Below are 15,175 nucleotides of genomic sequence, written 5' to 3'. Positions count from 1 at the left end.
TGATGCACCTATGCAGATGTTGGCTTCAGAGGGTAGTACTGATGGTGTATGCAAAGACAAAAGGAAATGCACATCAGATGCTAACAGACTGGCAGATTCTGTGAAGGAAACATCATGCTGTTTTCTTAGGTCATTATCTAAAACCGAGACCTGAATTTAAAGAAAATTAGGAACCCATGGAATCCCAGACAATGGAAAAGAACAGGGGCTGTTAGTAAACAGGAAGGACTGATTTGAAACTTGTGGTTAAACCATTTTTACCTCTAATCCTCTGGCCATGTTCAACTGCTCATTGCTTCTGGGAAACAAGTGGGAATTCTACTTCACCCAGGGTCAGATTTCTTAACAAGTGAGATGGAAAGTGAGAGAGAGGTGGTTACAGAGGTGTGAGAAGGAATGACTGGTTGCAATGAGCTGCAAAGGAGAAAAGAGGAAACATACTGCACAGATGGTCAGGGAAACAAAAAAGGAAGGTCACTAGTCAAAGGAGTTGGTTAGGGGCAGTGAGGCTAGAGAGAGAAGGGATGGTCTATCAAGACAATGTGGAATTCTAGAAATATAGATTTTTTTTTTGGAGGCAATATGGTTATGTGGTAGTAAGTTCACTAAGGTGTATGACCATGAAGATATTTGCCTGAAAAGAATGGGTAAAAGCAATATGGATATAAGATTGAGGGGCTGAGGATTTACAGTGCCTAAAGGATAATTTTTGTGGATGCTGAAGTCACCACCAAGTGTTGTGTGAAAAAACTTTTCCTGAAGAGATGCAACGCACACATCTACTCACTCCAGAATGAGAACCCATGACAGATTAAAGTTTGGATACCACCAAAGTCCAACATGGTGAGCCAGTGATTTTTATTGGGTTACTTGCAAGAATATGGGTGAGGGATTACTTACAGGATCAGAAATGACTCAGAGACAGCCAAATAACCAAAGACCACCCCAGCATGGGTGATAGCTCACAAAGCTGGGAAACTGGATCACACGGCACAGCCTACAGGCAGCTCAACAGGTTAGTGAGTGTCCTTTCCAGGTGCCTCAGTTGGTCTAAACCTCTTCTAGGTGGCTTGGCTGGTTTTTGCTTCTCCCAGGCAGCTGGTCTGGTCTGAGTCTTTTTTGCAGCTTCTTTCCTCCAACAGTCTTCGCAGCTCTGCTGCCAACTGAATCATCTTTGCATCCCAGCTTTCTTCCCTCTAAGAGAAAATTTCTATTGTTTACTGTTACAGGGAGGGGCCTAGTGAATTTGGTCAGTTTCAGGGACTACCTGAAGCTATTTGAGTTGCTTATCTTTGTTTAAAGAACTTCCCTGACTGATAAAATGGATGGAATGTTTCAATCTCAGAGGAAACTAAGCATACCACCAGCAAGTGTATGTGTGAGGTGGGGCATGCAGGGGTGGAGGGATAAAGCTGGAAGAGAGGGAAGGCTTGATGCTAACACTGTGGCCAAATAAGACTAGTTAGCAGGAGACTGATGGTTCATAAAAAGGAGTAGTGGAGAGGTGGGTGTGGTGGTACTATGCCTGAAATTACAGGGAAGTAGAAGCAGAAGGATCAAGGAGTTCAAATCTAGCCTCACTACATTCAAACAGCAAGTTTAAGGCCAGCCAGGGATACATGACAAATAAGAGTTAAAGAGTAGTGTCTGATGCAAGACCTTTCTCAAAAAAGCAGAGGGGTTTGTTTGTTACTGTTTTCTTTTCCTTTGTCTGTTTTACTGTTATCTTTTTGTTTTTTGAAACAGGAGCTTGATATGAAGCCAGGCTGGCACAGAGTTTGTGATTCTCTCAAGTATTGGGATTGCAGGTGTGCACCAACATACCTAGCATTTTCTTTTTAAGAAGGAAGAACGCTGAATATTTATAAATGCAGCAAGGAGAAGCAAGGACATCACCTCTAGGTCCTCTGTAAGTGGGATGTTGGAGACAGCACAGCTACAGCTTGAAAGAACCCAGGAAAGGGTATAAGCATAGATTCTAAAGCACAGCATGGACGAGATTCTTCCGTAGCTTGGACTTCTGTTTGTGCTGAAGTATACAAACCTTTGACCTGATGGAATTCATTGTGTCAGCCACTTAAGAGAAGTGGGTCTCATCCTTCATTATTGGCCTCTGCTTTAAAGTTAGTTCCCTAACACCTTATGAAGAGGAGCAGGTGGCCTAGTCTCCTTGGATGCTGGCAGCATGGCTGGCCACCAGACTCTCCCTCTGCTGGGGGTGGTGTGACAGCAGAGAGATGACTGATTTTACTCAAGCCAATGAAATTCTCATGGCCTTGTTTTAGTTTTTTCTCAGTGTCTAGGCAATTGCATTAGCCATCAAGGCCACATTTCCTGGGGAAAGTCCTTCCTTCAGTGTTTGGAGGCATGATCTGTACCTGCCAGATACATCAGCCAGTGGCTAGCTTCTTCCCCTAGGAATCCTTGGTGGGGATGAAAAAGAACAAATCTAAAGATGACTTTTTCCCTAAATGACACCAGTTAAAATTGATGTGATAATAGCTCTGTCCTATTGTGTTTAAATAAGGATCAGGATAAACAAATAGGCCGAATAGATATTTATTCAGGGAGAAATAACTTACAACCTAGACAGATGAACACCAGGAAATTCCACCCAATGCTCTCCTGTCCGAGTCCCGCCAGCAAGAGAGCTTTTCCCGGCTCTTCCTCAGACCTCCTTCCACAGGTTGCATCCGCCCATGGCTCCACCCCCAACGGGCGTGGTCAGTGCCACAGAATGACTATCTCACTACACTGTCCCTAAAGGACAAAAGCCAGTATTTTAAAAAAAGAAAAGAAACGAAAAGTCTCATCATTAATGTTTGTTTGTTAAACTTCTTAAATTCCATGATTAAAAAAAGCATGTATAAAAATAACTGTGTGTCAGACTACAGCTAGGATATCTGAATCTTCTTCGAATCCCCCAAGACAGCGCTCCTTACCAGCAGGAAGTAGTTTGGAAAGAACGACGCCCAAATTCCCAAATATTGTGTATAAATGTTTGTTTTCATTTAATTGGACTTTGTTATATAAAATTAAATTAAAAAAAAAACTGTGTGTCTGTATTATTTTCTTTTTGACAGTTGCCGTCTTAATTCCCAGCATTGCTATCAAATACATATTAACATTCACATTTTTGTCCAGATATAGTTTAAAAATACAAAGCATTCAGTAGACATGAATTAACAACAGCTTCAAAAAATAAAACAAAGCACAAAGCAGAGAAAACGTACAGGCTACTAGGTGTTTATCCAACAATGAAGTGAGCTGGATAAACATTAGGAGGAATATGGTTCAAAGAATTGAAAGTCATGTCCCAACAAGCTTAATGCAATTCAGAGAGCTTGAGTGAGAGCCTTGTACTACCCCACATACATTCAGAACACAGAATGGCATCAGGAACAATGGTTGCTTTATTTTACCCTTTCAAGCTCAAGGTGTGACCGTTTAATTGGAGTTTGGAATGCCCAAATCCTTACACTTGAAAACTGATCAGCTCAAGTCTTGTTCAATACAATGTCCACACATGTGTCGAAAGTAGTCAATCTCAAAACATGCTCTTGGTAGCATGATATTCAGCAAGTCTTACTGAAAGCTGAATTCAAAGCCCAGGGGGAAGACGGCTGAAAAACAGGATTTGATGGAGAGGAACCCACAACTCTTGCATGCTCAATCTTTGCTGTTGGCCTGACTCCACCTAAGGGTGCTGTATAGACTTGTCTCCTCTAAAGAAAAGCTTCCTTTCTACATTTCTTCCCTCCTCAGAGTCCTTCCCAAGGCTGCTGCCAAAATCAACTTCCTCTGTTGCCATTCTAACAATGTCAGTCCCTTCCTAAAATTCCCTTTAATGGCCTCTGCTGCTCTTCATGCTGGAGGCAGCCTACTTGCCTTGTCATTAGGACAAACACACAATTTCTGGCAAGATTTACTTACAGCTGTCTGTTGTCCATTTCTGCAGATCCACAGGTCTTTTCCCCTTCTGTATAGATGGATTCCCTCTTAGCTTCTTCATGTTCTTGTGCTATTGATGTTTCAGGAATAAATATTTTATTCAGTCTTGGTCAATAAGAATTCATTTTTTTGACACTTTTCCCCTCATTCCTTTCCAACCCAAATAAATAATAATAAAAAAATTCACATGCAGATCTGGAGCTTAATTATAATTCTCCTGAATTGTGGTTATTTTTAAAGAACTGCATAAGTATTCACCACATTTAAATTGTCTGTCTAATAAAAACTGAACAACATCAAAACTGAAATACTTTTAAAGGGCAAAAATAATACTGTGGAATTTCCCTAAGGAATAAAAAGACTTCAGAATGAGTCACAGGAAAAAAAAAAAAGTCTAATATTATTATCATGGGCAACTTCTAGGAAAAGGTTCGGAGCATTCGGAACAGTAGCAAGTCGATGTCTTTTTTTGTTTCAGTTGGTTCAGACTGTTCATTTTGGTTTGTCTTTTTTTTTTTTTTTTTTTTTTTTTTTTTAATTGAGCAGAGTCCCACTTTGTAGCCTGGGCTTTGAGTTCATCTTAGAGCCCAATGCTGGCCTTGAACATGTGAATCCTCCAGTGCTGGGGAGTGCTTGGTTACTAGTATTCACCACCACATCCTGTTCTTTTATTTCTTCTTTTAAAATGAAAATGAAAATGTAATGGATTTCATTTTGGCCTTTTCATGTATGTATGCCATGATACTCTGCCGTTATTGTTTTCCTCCCCCATTGTCCTCCCACCCCTTCTTTCTGCTCACTTCCCTACCCTCTCCTTTCATGGCTCTCCCAACACAGTTCAAGCCCAAGCTCCATTACTATCCAATTCCGTAGGGTTTGTTGTTGTTTACTGTTCTTTAAGCTCTTTAAGCTTGATCTTATTTGGGAAGAGGTGACCGCCATAATCTCAAGTTCCAGCAAAGCAGCAGCAGCCATAGGGTAAGAAGTACTATCTGGATTCAGGACACTGGTGCTTCTTGTTTTAAATGGGCCCTTCTTCTGAGTGCTTGCTCAGCATTCCCCCTGTTCTGTATGTGGTAGTTTTGGTTGAGAAATGGGGGATGTCTCTCACAGGCTCAATTACTTGAACACTTGGTCCCATTTGGTGATGCTGTTTGGGAAGACGGTACAGCCTGCTGGGAGAAGTGTGTCACTTGGGAGCAAGCAGGCTTTGAGAGTTCACAGCCTCACCCCATTTCCAGCTTGCCCTTTCTGTTTCATGTTTGAAGTTAAAGATGTGTTGCCTCAGCTTCCTGCTTCGGCTACCAGTTACTGCACATCCTGACACTTATGGACTCTCCCCCTGGAGCCAAAAACCAAAAATGCTTTCTTCCCTAAGTTGCCTTTGGTCACTGTAATAGTCAGGGTTCTCTAGAGGAAAAGAATTGATAGAATCTACATATATACCAAAAGAGAATTTATTAGAGTGGCTTACAGGGTCTGGTCTGGCTAATCTAACAATGTCTGTCGACAGAAAGGCCAAGAACTGAGTGGATTCCAGTACATGAAACTTGATGGCCGTTTCGCTCTATGTTGAGATCCCAAAGGAGGTGCTGATGCCAGTTAAGGGATGCCTCAGCAGCAGGAAAGATGAATTTACTCTCAGGAGGAAGCACAAGCTAGCAAAATTTTCCTCTTCACTGTTCTTCTATGTGGGCTGCCACTATAAGATCTGGTCCAGAATAATCCCTTACAGGTATGTCTAGCTGCTTGCATTCTATTGATCCAGATGTGCTCAAGTTGACAACAAAGATTAGCCATCATGTCAGTGTTTTATCACAGCAACAGAAAAGCAACTAATGTACCATGTACTAAAATTGTATTTTAACTGTGTGGGGGTGGTTGGAGGTTCAAGAGCCATGATATGTACACAGAAGTCAGGAAACAAGTCTTCGGGAGTTTCTGTCCACCTTGCTTTCAGGCAGGGTCTCTCTTGTTTCTGTTGCTAGGTTGCCAGTCCTGGCCAGCTGGCCCACAAGCTTCAGGTTATCCTTCTGTGCCTACCTTCTGTTTCACTGCAACAGTGCTGGGGCCACAGATCACACTTTTTACATGGGTTCTGGGGATTGAACTCAGGTCATCGGGCTTATATAACAAGTGTTTTACCCACTGAGGCCTCTCCCTGTTTCCCATGCGTTCTATCTGGTGCCAAATCTGGTAGCATAGGTTCAGAGTGCCCTTCTCAATGTGAAATGGCTAAGACCTTCAGATATCTTGATCATTATTGCTGAATTCATTGTCACAAGTCATCCTTCGATATCTGTAGGACCTTGGTTCCAGGATATCTTCCTGGATACCATAATCCATGGGAGCTTTGATCTTTCAGATTTCACCCCTGATGGATGATTCTGGGTTTTTATTATTAAGACTAATTAGATTTGTACTACAGGCCTATTTTCTTTAAAATTATTCCCACCCGTTATGAGTTCACAGATAAAGAACATACAGATATTGAGCATAAAATATCTTCTTCCAGGATTGTTTTCTTGTTTTTATTTTTCGCAGACAGGCAGGCAGGCAGGCAGGCAGGCAGGCAGGAAGGAAGGTTGGTTGACAAGATGGCTCAGAAGGTAAAGGTGCTTGAGAGTAGAATTAGATTCCTCCTTCCCACAAAATAAAATTGAACAAAGAAAAGTCAAGGCATTGCTACCAAAATAAGTAAGAAATGGGTCTGGCAAGTGGAACATAAACGTTTGCTATGGTGCTGTGGATCCTCTCATGGTTTGTGATAGCTTTTCCTTTTTAATTTTGTGATTATTCTATATATGAACTTTTTAATTTTAACATCTTTAGTGTTCAACTAGTTCCTAATCTGTGAAGTGACCTCTCACAGTATCATTTCACAATTTCCAGTTTTGCATGCTTTCGCATTCATTTGGCAGTGGCTCTCATGAAAGTAAATGTGCTATCTGTTATGGGTTGAACTGTACCCTCCGAAGGTCTCAGAATATGGCCTTATTTGGACATGATGTCTTTACAGAGATAATCAAACTAAAATTAAGTCATTAGGGTGTGTTCTAATCTAATAGGCCTGGTATCCTCATTTGGAAAGAAAAGAAAAAGAAAGAAAGAAATTTGGACAAGAGTTGGACAGGCAGAGAATAGCTTAAGACAGCCCCAGGCCTACAGTGGGGCATGTGAAAACGCACCCACAAAGTCTTTGATAGTCTTTCCTTCTTGGCATAGGCAATTCATGCTTGCTACTGAGAACTACTATTGCCACTTTTCTACACCAGTACAATCCCTAACTGCATTCTAAATACTCATCCTTATACCCATAGTTAAATTTAGTTCAGACCCCATACCCAAGAAGGTTCTTTTTGCAACAGAGACCATTACAGAACCACACAACTGGTCCAAGTGCAGAGAACAACTTGACTGTGTCGCACCCAACTCTGATTGGTAATGCCCAAGGTTTGGGGAACATCTTGGAAGAGGAGGCTGCAAGATTGTAAGAGCCAGAGGAAATCTGCTATGAGATTGTGTCTTCCATATAGGACAGGGAAGCTGTACCCATCAAATCTCAACAGTATGGTTGCCTAAATAAGACCTGAACAACAGCACCACTTGACATGCCAATGTGGATGAGGAAAATCTCACAAGGCCCCGCCCCTGGATGAAGAGCCACAGGTAATTAATGACTAGTCTTCCCCAGGGATCAGTCCTCTAATTGATTCTCCAAAGACCAAGTGGTCAGCCTTAAACACCCAATATATTCAGCGTGTTTTATTTGTATGTTTATAAGCATTAACATTATTATTATGTAGCAATACTAATTTTTTAAAAAGAGGAACAAAAAGGACAAAGTTGAGAGGAGTAGGAAAATGCCTCTGGAAGTAGTTGGGGTGCATATGATCAAAATACACTGTACGAAATTCTCAAATAATTAGTACAAATCTTTTAAAAAGAAAAAAGGAGAAATTGAGCTTCACTCCCATCCCCTCCCTTTTGAGTGTGCCTGGACTTAGTGACTAGCTTCTGAAAATATGAAGTGACCTCTATTAGCAGCTTAGAAGGCATTCTGATGGTTCCTCCTCAGTCTGTCTGTTCATTAATTGTCTATGCTCGATCAGGAGGATTATCAAGCATCTTCAAAGGAAGAAACCCAGCCATGGCAGGAGCCTGTGAGTTGCTGCTGTGAAAGAGGACCACACAGCTCAAAAGATGCTTTTGGATGATTGCAACCCTAGCCCACAGCTTCCTAGGAGACCCTGAGCCAAGACCATATTCCTAGATCACTCCCAAAGTCCTGGGCATCCAAATCTGGGAGAAAATAAGATGTTCTTAGTTATTTTTCTATTGTTGTGATCAAACAACAGGGCCAAGGCAACTTATAGAACAAAGCATTTAATTTGGGGCTTATGATTCTAGAGGGTGAGTCCATGACCATGACTGGCAGGGAACATATTAGCAGGCTATGGAGAAGTAGCTGAGAGCTTAAATTTTATCCAGAAGCACAAGGCAGAGAGAGAGAGAGAGCTAACTGGGGATGGTGTGGGCTTTTGAAACCTGAGTCCCCCCACCATCCTGCCAGTGACATACTGCCTCCACAGACTTCCTAATCCTTCCCAAACTGTTCCAGTACCTGGGGACCAAACTTTCAAATATCTGTGCCTATAGAGGCCATTCTCATTCAAGCCACCACATAAGACTATATTGTTTTAAGCCATTGAAGCCTGGGGTAATTTCTTATACAACAGACAACTAATGAATTCTTGTCCAGCTACCCCTTCAGTTTATGATGGATTTGTCTGAAAAAGATGTAGGAAGCTTACTAGAAACTTTCCTGTCCATTGCAAAATTCCCATTTAACAATTGGTCTATGTCGTTTTGAGTCTTTTGGAAAAAATTATTGAGCCAATAAGATGGCCCAGCCAGTAAAGGAGCCTGCCACCAACCCTGATAACTCTGGGTGGATCCCCAGGACTCATAAGGTAGATGGAGAGAAAATTGTCTCACCATCTTCACATGTGTGCTGTGCTATGCACACACACACACACACACACACACACACACACACACACACACACACCTACCATTACACAAAATTTTTTAAAAGGGTAATTAAAAAATTTTTCCCCACATGTCAGTGAGGAGAAAGGAGAAGGAAAAAGAAAGTGAAAGTAGGATATTTTGGAACTATATGAAGAAAATTTTTTAAGATGGAGTGAGCAACCATTTTCAATGCTTTTTGCCAAGTTAAATAATACACATATGGAAATCTGAGCAAGAGACTTATCAGAGACATTTTCAAGGGAAAAAATTTGGTGTAGGTCCAGAAGGACTGGGAGAATGCTTGAGCATGAAAAGTGCAAAGAATTCTTTGAATAAATTTTAACATTAAAAAAATAATAAATAGAAGCTGGGTGTTGGTGATGCATGCCTTTAATCCCAGCACTCAGGAGGCAGAGGCAGGTGGATCTCTGTGAGTTCAAGGCCACCCTGGTCTACAGAGCTAGTTCCAGGACAGTCTCCAAAAAGCAATATAGAGAAACCCTGTCTCGAAAACCCAATAATAATAATAATAATAATAATAATAATAATAATAATAATAATAACTATAGGAGTCCAAAGACTTTGGGGGTTGTTCCTGGCAAGAGGTGATAGCACTTGTTGCTCTTGCAGAAGACCTAGGTTGAGTTTCCAGCACTCATAATGCATCACCACCTTCTGTGATTCCAGTTCTAGAGGAACCAATACCCTCATCTAACCTCCAGAGGCACCAGGCATGCATGTGATCCACATACATACATGTAGATAAAACACATAAAATAAAATAAACCTTTTTTGAAGTCTGTAAATATGGCTCATGTATAAGCTGATGGGAACAGTGAAAAGAGATATAATAATAATAATAATAATAATAATAATAATAATAATAATAATCAGGGATAGAGTGGGTAGAATTTGAGTAACTGGGAGAAGTTGGGATCCATCCCTCACTTGAAGAGGAGCTACACACAATAACAGGAAAAAAGACAACAATCAGCCCTGGTAAATAGGTAGATGCTGTGATGAGAGCCAATGGCTTCTGACTATGTCTAATAGAGGTTATTTAATTACATGCTATGATTTTTCATTTAACTGAGCATCGTTTAAGTGTCAAACACACATTGCCATAAACACAATGGGGAAAGTCCCTTTGCTTGCAAAAGTCAAGTAAATAAATATTTGTGGTTTTGTGTTATCATGAGGGCACACGAAAAAGCTACAGAAACTAATTCTGAGAACAATGGAATTTTCCATGTGTATAAGCATGCAATCTGAACTAGTGTCCTTGAGTCAGTGTTCTGGGTCATTAGCCTTTAAAATTCTACGCAATCAGATGATAGCAATGTGAGAAACCTCACTGCCCTCTGAGACAGATAAGTAAATGCTATATTTAGCCTTTGGTCAGCTTGAGGTTTATATAGAGAAACTTGCCTGAAGGTATTAATATTTTAGATCTCTAGTCCCAGGCTCTCTTTGCATGTCACATCTCTGCAGCAGACATCAAACTTGCTTCCAGACAGAACTTGGCTCTTGAATTGAAGTTTTACAAATAATTTCTATGTGGATTTTATCTCTTCCCTTCTTTCTTTTCTCTTATTTTTTCAAAGTTTTTTTTTTATCTTATGTGTATTTATGTATTTGTACAACATGTGTGCCTAGAACTAGAGTTAGACAATTGTGAGCCAGTTGTGGGTACTGGGAATTGAACCTGAGTCCTCTGTAAAGGCAGCAAGTGCTGCCTCTTCAGTCCTCTTTTCTTCCGAGTCAGGGTCTCATTCATCTGAAGCTGAGCTCCAACTTGATGTTTTGGCAAGGGAGACCTTTAACTTCTGATACCCTGTATCTACTTCCTGAGTATTGGGATTATAAGCCTATGCCACAATGTACTGCTAGAGACATGCTTTTTACACATGCTTAGTAAGCACTGGGCTCTGGCTTCAACCCTCTGAGACTTTTTTCTTTGGAGAAACTAGCTCAATGGTACAGCACTTCCTAGAATGCATAATATCCTGGGCTGAATCTCAAGTACAAACAAAAAAGTAGAATACAAAATTTGAGGCAGATGTGATGGTACATGCCTATACATACCTATACATGCCTATAATCTAAGCACTTGAGAGGTACAAGTAGGAGGACTAGGAGTTCAAGGATAGCCTTGGCTACATAGTGAGCTCTATTAGGCTTTATGAGACTCTGTCTCAAAAATCAAAACAACAATACTAAAATAAAAACAAGGAACTCATGAATGATGACTTAGATATTTACAGTGGGCTTGAATTGTAACCATTGTTATATTTTGCACATACTTACATCTCTGTAATCTTTTAGAAACATGAAGATCTAGTCTCTTACATAATCATTCACTTGATGTTCTAGTCTCATTTTTTCCCCTGAACTGAGATGGACCCAGATGCAAAATTCAAAACCAGCTTCGTGCAGCTGCACTCTGGTTCTCCTCATTCATTTAACAGCTTTCAGTAGGTCCTATAAGTGATGTTAGAAAAGGCACAGCAGATGTGCTTGATGGCTCCAGAAATCTAAAGTGGCACAGATGGTTCTCTGGTTGATTGACAGCATAAGGAACACTGCAGCCAGGGTCACCTCCTAGGGAGGATTTTTTTGTTCCCTCTCCTCCCTTTCCCTGCTTTTGCCTGCAAGCCACCATCACACAAGAAGAGTGAGAGATAGCTATTCAGGAAATCTTTCTTTCCAACTATGCATTATACTGAAAACAATTCTCTGAAACACAGACTCACTTAGATGTGGAAGGAATCCTCTTTCACTAGCCCTTTACAAAGACTGAGTCTTCCCAGTTATAACAAAGTGGAAAGATTCATGTTTGACTACAATACCCTACACGCTGAAAGTAAAAACAAAAAAATATCCACAAACAATACGAATGAAAACTGAAATACTTTTAACATTAAAAGACTTACTCTGTCGTTTTAAAATGGATTCTTTTGAAAACATCTACTATGTGTGTGATTTGTGCACTAGGGCTCACAAGTGTGAACATTCCCTCACAGACACATCCACATGCGGGTCTAGGTGATTCTATATCCCAACAAGCTGCTTCTCAAGTTTCCTGATTAATAGTATTCAGAGTGGTGTCTGATTTCTCAATGGCTCTTTTCAATAGAAATGTTGAAAACAATAACCAGCTAATATTCAAAATGGCAATTTGCCAACATTTGCAAACTCAAAAGTCTTTTTTTTCTTATAGCTAGCATAAGAATCATGAAAATCCAAAGAAATTATGAATCCATACAAACTTTACATTTCAGGAATGGCAAAATAATAATGGGGCTGTACATTGCCTTGTTAGAGCTCTCTACCCCCACCCCAGCTCCATTGAGCCTGATGTGGAATCGATGTGACACCTGAGGTTTGGGCTCTCTTGGATACTCCTTGCAGCTGCAGCAGCACCTTCCATGAAGCCCCTCTGCCCCCCTTGATTCCACAAGAAAAGCAGCTCTTGCAGTCCGGGCCATGTAACCAGGACATCTAAAGTATGACTAGCTGTCTCATAGGCTCCTTTTCAGTAGTGGGCAGCAATGTGTTCTTTGACTGAACATTCTGAAATTTAGGATGAAAATAAAAGTGAATTTCCCCCAACATCATCTGGAAAGTATAGCATGCAGGAACATGCCATTAGTCTTGGTTTCCTTCTAGTTCCTTTAGAAATCCCCTCAAAAAGTTGTTTAAAATGCAGACATAGGGGTTCCACCCAAAGGCTGGGGAAGTGCATAGGCGCTTGTAGTGTAACTGGAACATACTATCTACCTTCTAGTTCCTCTTTTCCCCATATTTTCATTCCTTCTCTTTGTTGGTTGTTTATATTTGTTAATAGAACCAAATTTGTATAGAATTAGAAAACAAAACCCAACCTTCACCTATTTCTTATATTTTTCCCCTCAGCTACCATTTATGTGTGCTTTCTCCAAACAGCTGAACTTCTGGAAAGAGTATTCTACACTTTTCCATACATCAACCCCAACCATTCTTTTCCCAGTCCATTACAATCCGGATTATTTTTTGCCCCACCCTATAATTTAGGTTTGAATGAAATAATACTTGTAAAAGTTACAAGTAGCCTTATTGATGCAGATAATGGTTAACTAATAGTCTTTATCAGCATTTGATATGTTTAACTATGTCCTCCTTTTTGGAATATTCTTTTCCCCTTGCTTCTATGACATTGCATTTTTTTTTCTTATTGGACAATTAAAAAATCTCCTAGCCTCATTAGTAGGCAAATAAAAACCAGATTTTGCATTAGTATAATGCTCATTCTAAAGGACTTCTAATTTTTTTCTTCTTTTTTCCATGGCAAAGAACACATAAAATTTATTATATATCAAAGATACGGAAATATTAGAAATATTAGACTTCCGTCTTGTAATTGGAGACTGGATAGTCTATGAGCTGATAAGGCACAATATCTGTCACAAATGAAAATACATTAAATAATTGTTATTATATAAGGTGAAGTGTATAGAGAAAAATATACACAGTCAATCTCTATCCTCTAAACATGCGTGCACACACAAGTGTGCCTCTCCACACAGACATGCAGACATACACACAAATCACACACATAAGTGCACCAATAATGTTTGTAATTTTAAATCCCAAAAGTCCATCTAGTACTGGTGAGATGATTCAGCAAGTCAAAGTGCTTGTCACACAAGTTTGACAACCTAAGTTTGACCCCCTGACCCCAAGGTGGAAGGAGAGAGCTAATGTGCGAAAGTTAACTCCTGACCTCTGCAAGAGTGCTGTAGAATAATAGAAATTAAAATAAAGAAGAGTTCAGTTAAAAAGGAAATTTTTATGTCACTGAAGTCAAGAAACAATTTATTAGTATGGTTTCATTTATGTGAATTATTAAGGAATCCTCTAAATTGTTCCTTTATAAATGTTTCAGAGTAATGTATCACAGGCTAACAGAGCTGGTGAGATGGCTTAAAGATTAAGAGCATTTACTGTTCTTCCAGAATACCTGGGTTCAGTTCCCAGCATCCACATCAGGCAGCTTTCAACTGGCTGTAACATCAGTTCCTGCATGCATGTGGTACACATAAACTGCAGCAAAACACATAAATAAAAATAAGCATTTAAAAACAAGAGAAGTGTGCTCTGAAAACTAAAAAATGGGGTGACATCTTCTTGAATGCTCACTCAGTGGAGGTGGAAGAGTGTTAAGTAACTCTCCCAGAGGGTGTGTCTTTTTATTCATCTCAGAGAGCCATGGCAGACAGCAGACAGAAGAAATGATTCCACTCTAATCTAGTGTGGTAAACTAATGAGCTTAATTAAAGTTTCTTTCAGAATCCTGGGCAATTTGCCAGCAGCTATGCCACTGAATTATAGTTTTGTTTGTTTGTTTGTTTTGCCCCAAGCATATATACCCAATTACGTATCTTCGAGGAATGGATGCCTCCTGAGCTCTGTCTGCTTCCAGGAGGGTGTTTAGTGGGCCTAGTCTTGTGAAGGTATCCAGTGGGTAGACCACGGGTGCTCTGATTTTAAGGCTTTCATGCCTCAGCAGAGTCCCACATCAGTATTGCTTTAACTTAGTCTAAGAAGCATGATTCCAGTGCTCTCCAAGTTCAAGGTGAATGTACCAAGGATCTCAGATGCCTAACAAGTCCTATAACCTCTCTCTGCCAAAAGTACATCAACTACCAGAAAGATTTTGGATCTTACCCAGTTTATATTTGAATTGTTCTAGTGTATCATTGTCCAAATTATCAAAAGGTCCGATAACCTTTAAACGTTAGCACAACTGCAAAATGACAGCTTGCCAAGATATAAAATTTTATTTAAAAAAATAAAGGAAATGGAAATATAATTTGAATGTTTGGGAATCTTATTTCCAAAGAAAAAGCTTCATAAAATTTTAACACCCCTCCAAAAAAAATCTCAATAGTGATTGCCTAATTGTCAGAAAATTGGTGGGCAACAGAAAACATTCCAAATAGTGTACAGTGATCATACAGATGATCTCCCTGAGAATAAAGACTGGAATATAGCTGGATTCTGGAGCCTACTAGCTTTATTAATAGGCAAATAAAAAATGATTTTTCATTAGCATAAATTTCACTCAGAATGACTTCTAATTCCTTTCTTTCTTATTTCCCTCTCCACGATAAAGAACATTCAAATTATATTACATGCTGAAGGCATGGAA

Source organism: Phodopus roborovskii, unplaced genomic scaffold (assembly GCF_943737965.1).
Source record: "Phodopus roborovskii unplaced genomic scaffold, PHOROB, whole genome shotgun sequence".
Lineage (NCBI taxonomy): Eukaryota > Metazoa > Chordata > Mammalia > Rodentia > Cricetidae > Phodopus > Phodopus roborovskii.
The sequence above is the reverse complement of the archived record's forward strand: the minus strand, read 5'-3'. Positions refer to the sequence as shown.